Below are 6,688 nucleotides of genomic sequence, written 5' to 3'. Positions count from 1 at the left end.
AAGTCGTCTCAAATCAGCCCTGAAACCTCCGTATATATAGGTGGGAGGGAGGGGGCCTTGCCTTGGGGTCCAAGGACCCTCAAGGGGGTCGGCCGAGCCAAGGGGGAGGACTCTCCCCCCCAAACCGAGTTGGACTAGGTTTGGTGGGAGGGAGTCCTCCTCCCTTCCCACCTCCTCCCTTTTTTTTTCCTCTTGATTTTTCTTCTCTTGGCGCATAGACCACTTGTGGGCTATCCCACCAGCCCACTAAGGGCTGGTGTGTCTCCCCCAAGGCCTATGGGCTTCCCCGGGGTGGGTTGCCCCCCCCCCCCCCCCCGGTGAACTCCCGGAACCCATTCGTCATTCCCGGTACATTCCCGGTAACTCCGAAAACCTTCCGGTAATCAAATGAGGTCATCCTATATATCAATCTTCGTTTCCGGACCATTCCGGAAACCCTCGTGACGTCCGTGATCTCATCCGGGACTCCGAACAACATTCGGTAACCAACCATATAACTCAAATACGCATAAAACAACGTCGAACCTTAAGTGTGCAGACCCTGCGGGTTCGAGAACTATGTAGACATGACCCGAGAGACTCCTCGGTCAATATCCAATAGCGGGACCTGGATGCCCATATTGGATCCTACATATTCTACGAAGATCTTATCGTTTGAACCTCAGTGCCAAGGATTCGTATAATCCCGTATGTCATTCCCTTTGTCCTTCGGTATGTTACTTGCCCGAGATTCGATCGTCAGTATCCGCATACCTATTTCAATCTCGTTTACCGGCAAGTCTCTTTACTCGTTCCGTAATACAAGATCCCGCAACTTACACTAAGTTACATTGCTTGCAAGGCTTGTGTGTGATGTTGTATTACCGAGTGGGCCCCGAGATACCTCTCCGTCACACGGAGTGACAAATCCCAGTCTTGATCCATACTAACTCAACTAACACCTTCGGAGATACCTGTAGAGCACCTTTATAGTCACCCAGTTACGTTGCGACGTTTGATACACACAAAGCATTCCTCCGGTGTCAGTGAGTTATATGATCTCATGGTCATAGGAACAAATACTTGACACGCATAAAACAGTAGCAACAAAATGACACGATCAACATGCTACGTCTATTAGTTTGGGTCTAGTCCATCACGTGATTCTCCCAATGACGTGATCCAGTTATCAAGCAACAACACCTTGTTCATAATCAGAAGACACTGACTATCATCGATCAACTGGCTAGCCAACTAGAGGCATGCTAGGGACGGTGTTTTGTCTATGTATCCACACATGTAAATGAGTCTTCATTCAATACAATTATAGCATGGATAATAAACTATTATCTTGATACAGGAATTATAATAATAACCATATTTATTATTACCTCTAGGGCATAATTCCAACAGTCTCCCACTTGCACTAGAGTCAATAATCCAGCCCTCACATCACCATGTGAATTACATTGTTATAAATCTAACACCCATACAGTTCTGGTGTCGATCATGTTTTGGCCGTGGAAGAGGTTTAGTCAGCGGGTCTGCTACATTCAGATCTGTGTGCACCTTGCATATATTTACGTCCTCTTCCTCGACGTAGTCGCGGATGAGGTTGAAGCGTCGTTTGATGTGTCTGGTCTTCTTGTGAAACCGTGGTTCCTTTGCTAAGGCAATGGCACCCGTGTTGTCACAGAACAAGGTTATTGGATCCAGTGCACTTGGCACCACTCCAAGATCCGTCATGAACTGCTTCATCCAGACACTATCCTTAGCCGCCTCCGAGGCAGCCATGTACTCCGCTTCACATGTAGAATCTGCTACGACGCTTTGCTTGGAACTGCACCAGCTTACTGCACCCCCATTAAGAACAAATACGTATCCGGTTTGCGACTTAGAGTCGTCCGGATCTGTGTCAAAGCTTGCATCGACGTAACCTTTTACGGCGAGCTCTTCGTCACCTCCATACACGAGAAACATCTCCTTAGTCCTTTTCAGGTACTTCAGGATATTCTTGACCGCTGTCCAGTGATCCACTCCTGGATTACTCTGGAACCTACCTGCCATACTTATGGCCAGGCTAACATCCGGTCTAGTGCACAGCATTGCATACATGATAGAACCTATGGCTGAAGCATAGGGGACGGAGCGCATATGCTCTCTATCTTCATCAGTTGCTGGGCACTGAGTCTTACTCAATCTCGTACCTTGTAAAACTGGCAAGAACCCTTTCTTGGACTGTTCCATTTTGAACCTCTTCAAAACTTTATCAAGGTATGTGCTTTGTGAAAGTCCTATCAGGCGTTTTGATCTATCCCTATAGATCTTAATGCCTAGAATGTAAGCAGCTTCTCCTAGGTCCTTCATAGAGAAACTTTTATTCAAGTAACCTTTTATGTTCTCCAAAAGCTCTACGTTGTTTCCAATCAGTAATATGTCATCCACATATAATATTAGAAACGCCACAGAGCTCCCACTCACTTTCTTGTAAATACAGGATTCTCCAACCACTTGTATAAACCCAAATGCTTTGATCACCTCATCAAAGCGTTTGTTCCAACTCCGAGATGCTTGCACCAGTCCATAAATGGATCGCTGGAGCTTGCATACCTTGTCAGCATTTTTAGGATCGACAAAACCTTCGGGTTGTATCATATACAACTCTTCCTTAAGGAAACCGTTAAGGAACGCCGTTTTGACATCCATCTGCCAGATTTCATAATCGAAAAATGCAGCTATTGCTAACATGATTCTGACGGACTTAAGCATCGCTACGGGTGAGAAAGTCTCATCGTAGTCAACTCCTGGAACTTGTGAAAAACCCTTTGCCACAAGTCGAGCTTTATAAACGGTCACATTACCGTCAGCGTCCGTCTTCTTCTTAAAGATCCATTTGTTCTGAATAGCCTTGCGGCCCTCAGGTAGTATCTCCAAAGTCCACACTTTGTTCTCATACATGGATCCTATCTCGGATTTCATGGCTTCTAGCCATTTGTTGGAATCTGGGCCCACCATTGCTTCTTCATAATTTGCAGGTTCATTGTTGTCTAACAACATGATTGATAAGACGAGATTACCGTACCACTCTGGAGCAGCGCGTGATCTCGTCGACCTGCGTGGTTCAACAGAAACTTGAACTGGAGTTTCATGATCATCATCATTAACTTCCTCCTCAACCGGCGTCGCAATGACAGAGGTTTCCCCTTGCCCTGCGCCACCATCCAGAGGGATGAGAGGTTCGACAACCTCGTCAAGTTCTATCTTCCTCCCACTCAATTCTCTCGAGAGAAACTCCTTCTCGAGAAAAGCTCCATTTTTAGCAACAAACACTTTGCCCTCGGATTTGAGATAGAAGGTGTACCCAACTGTCTCTTTTGGGTAACCTATGAAGACGCACTTTTCCGCTTTGGGTTCCAGCTTTCCAGGCTGAAGCTTTTTGACATAAGCATCACATCGTATGGTATCCCCAAACTATAAGAAACGACAACTTTGGCCTTTTGCCATACCACAGTTCGTATGGTGTCGTCTCAACGGATTTTGATGGTGCCCTATTTAACGTGAATGCAGCTGTTTCTAATGCATAACCCCAAAATGATAACGGCAAATCAGTAAGAGACATCATAGATCGCACCATCTCTAACAAAGTACGATTACGACGTTCGGACACACCATTACGCTGTGGTGTTCCAGGCGGTGTTAACTGCGAAACAATTCCACACTGTCTTAAGTGAGCACCAAACTCGAAACTCAGATATTCACCCCCACGATCAGACCGTAGGAACTTGATCTTCTTGTTACGATGATTTTCCACTTCACTCTGAAATTGCTTGAACTTTTCAAATGTTTCAGACTTGTGCTTCATCAAGTAGACATAACCATATCTACTTAAATCGTTAGTGAAGGTGAGAAAATAATGATATCCGCCGCGTGCCTCTACGCTCATTGGACCACACACATCGGTATGTATGATTTCCAACAAGTCACTTGCACGCTCCATTGTTCCGGAGAACGGAGTCTTAGTCATCTTGCCCATGAGGCATGGTTCGCACGTGTCAAGTGAATCAAAGTCAAGTGACTCCAAAAGTCCATCAGCATGGAGTTTCTTCATGCGCTTTACACCAATATGACCCAAGCGGCAGTGCCACAAAAATATGGCGCTATCATTGTTTACTCTAACTCTTTTGGTCTCAATGTTATGTATATGCGTATCGCTATCAAGATTCAATATGAACAATCCTCTCACATTCGGTGCATGACCATAAAAGATGTTACTCAAAGAAATAGAACAACCATTATTCTCGGACTTAAAAGAGTAACCGTCTCGCAATAAACAAGATCCAGATATAATGTTCATGCTCAACGCAGGCACTAAATAACAATGATTTAAGTTCATCACTAATCCCGATGGTAGCTGAAGTGACACTGTGCCGACGGCGATTGCATCAACCTTGGAACCGTTTCCTACGCGCATCGTCACTTCGTCTTTCGCCAGCCTTCGTCTATTCCGCAGTTCCTGCTTCGAGTTGCAAATATGAGCAACAGAACCGGTATCGAATACCCAGGCACTACTACGAGAGTCGGTTAAGTGCACATCAATAACATGTATATCAAATATACCTGATTTTTCTTTGCCCGCCTTCTTATCTGCCAGATACTTGGGGCAATTACGCTTCCAGTGACCCATACCCTTGCAATAGAAACACTCCGTTTCAGGCTTAGGTCCAGCTTTGGGTTTCTTCGGCGGATTGGCAACAGGCTTGCCGCTCTTCTTCGAATTGCCCTTCTTGCCTTTGCCGTTTCTCTTGAAACTAGTGGTCTTATTCACCATCAACACTTGATGCTCTTTACGGAGTTCAGACTCTGCGACTTTCAACATCGCAAACAACTCGCCGGGAGACTTGTTCATCCCTTGCATGTTGTAGTTCAACACAAAGCCTTTGTAGCTTGGCGGCAGTGGTTGAAGGATTCTGTCAGTGATAGCTTCTTGCGGGAGTTCAATCCCCAGTTCAGCTAGACGGTTTGAGTACCCAGACATTTTGAGCACATGTTCACTGACAGACGAGTTTTCCTCCATCTTGCAAGCATAGAATTTATCGGAGGTCTCATACCTCTCGATCCGGGCGTTCTTCTGAAAGATAAACTCCAAATCCTGGAACATCTCAAATGCTCCATGACGCTCAAAGCGACGTTGAAGTCCCGGTTCTAAGCCATACAAGACTGCACATTGAACTATTGAGTAGTCCTCCTTACGTGCTAACCAAGCGTTCTTAACATCCTGATCAGCCGTAGCGGGTGGTTCATCTCCTAGCGCAGCATTAAGGACATAATCCTTCTTCCCAACTTGTAAGATTAGCTTAAGATTACGAGCCCAGTCTACAAAGTTGCTTCCATCATCTTTCAACTTAGCTTTCTCTAGGAACGTATTAAAATTCAGGATGACTGTCGCGTGAGCCATGATCTACAACACAAATATATTCAAAGTGGACTTAGACTATGTTCAAGATAATTAGAGTTCAACTTAATCAAATTATATGCTAAACTCCCACTCAAAAAGTACATCTCTCTAGTCATTTGAGTGGTTCATGATCCACTTACACTATCCCAAGTCCGATCAACACGTGAGTTGGGTATAGTTTCAGTAGTAAGCATCCTTATGCTAATCATATCAACTATATGATTCACGATCGACCTTTCGGTCTCATGTGTTCCGAGGCCATGTCTGCACATGCTAGGCTCGTCAAGCTTAACCCGAGTGTTCCGTGTGCGCAACTGTTTTGCACCCGTTGTATGTGAACGTTGAGTCTATCACACCCGATCATCACGTGGTGTCTCGAAACGACGAACTGTAGCAACGGTGCACAGTCGGGTAGAACACAATTTCGTCTTGAAATTCTAGTGAGAGATCACCTCACAATGCTACCATCGTTCTAAGCAAAATAAGGTGCATAAAAGGATTAACATCACATGCAATTCATAAGTGACATGATATGGCCATCATCACGTGCTTCTTGATCTCCATCACCGAAGCACCGGCACGATCTTCTTGTCACCGGCGCCACACCATGATCATCCATCAACGTGTTGCCATCGGGGTTGTCGTGCTACTTATGCTATTACTACTAAAGCTACATCCTAGCAAAATAGTAAACTCATCTGCAAGCACAAACGTTAGTATAAAGACAACCCTATGGCTCCTGCCGGTTGTCGTACCATCGACGTGCAAGTCGATATTTCTATTACAACATGATCATCTCATACATCCAATACATCACATCACATCGTTGGCCATATCACATCACAATCATACCCTGCAAAAACAAGTTAGACGTCCTCTAATTTTGTTGTTGCATGTTTTACGTGGTGACCAAGGGTATCTAGTAGGATCGCATCTTACTTACGCAAACACCACAACGGAGATATATGAGTTGCTATTTAACCTCATCCAAGGACCTCCTCGGTCAAATCCGATTCAACTAAAGTTGGAGAAACCGTCACTTGCCAGTCATCTTTGAGCAAAGGGGGTTACTCGTAACGATGAAACCAGTCTCTCGTAAGCGTACGAGTAATGTCGGTCCAAGCCACTTCAATCCAACAATACCGCGGAATCAAGAAAAGACTAAGGAGAGCAGCAAAACGCACATCACCGCCCACAAAAACTTTTGTGTTCTACTCGAGAAGACATCTACGCATGAACCTAGCTCATGATGCC

The sequence above is a fragment of the Hordeum vulgare genome, chromosome 1H, assembly GCF_904849725.1.
Source record: "Hordeum vulgare subsp. vulgare chromosome 1H, MorexV3_pseudomolecules_assembly, whole genome shotgun sequence".
Lineage (NCBI taxonomy): Eukaryota > Viridiplantae > Streptophyta > Magnoliopsida > Poales > Poaceae > Hordeum > Hordeum vulgare.
The sequence above is the reverse complement of the archived record's forward strand: the minus strand, read 5'-3'. Positions refer to the sequence as shown.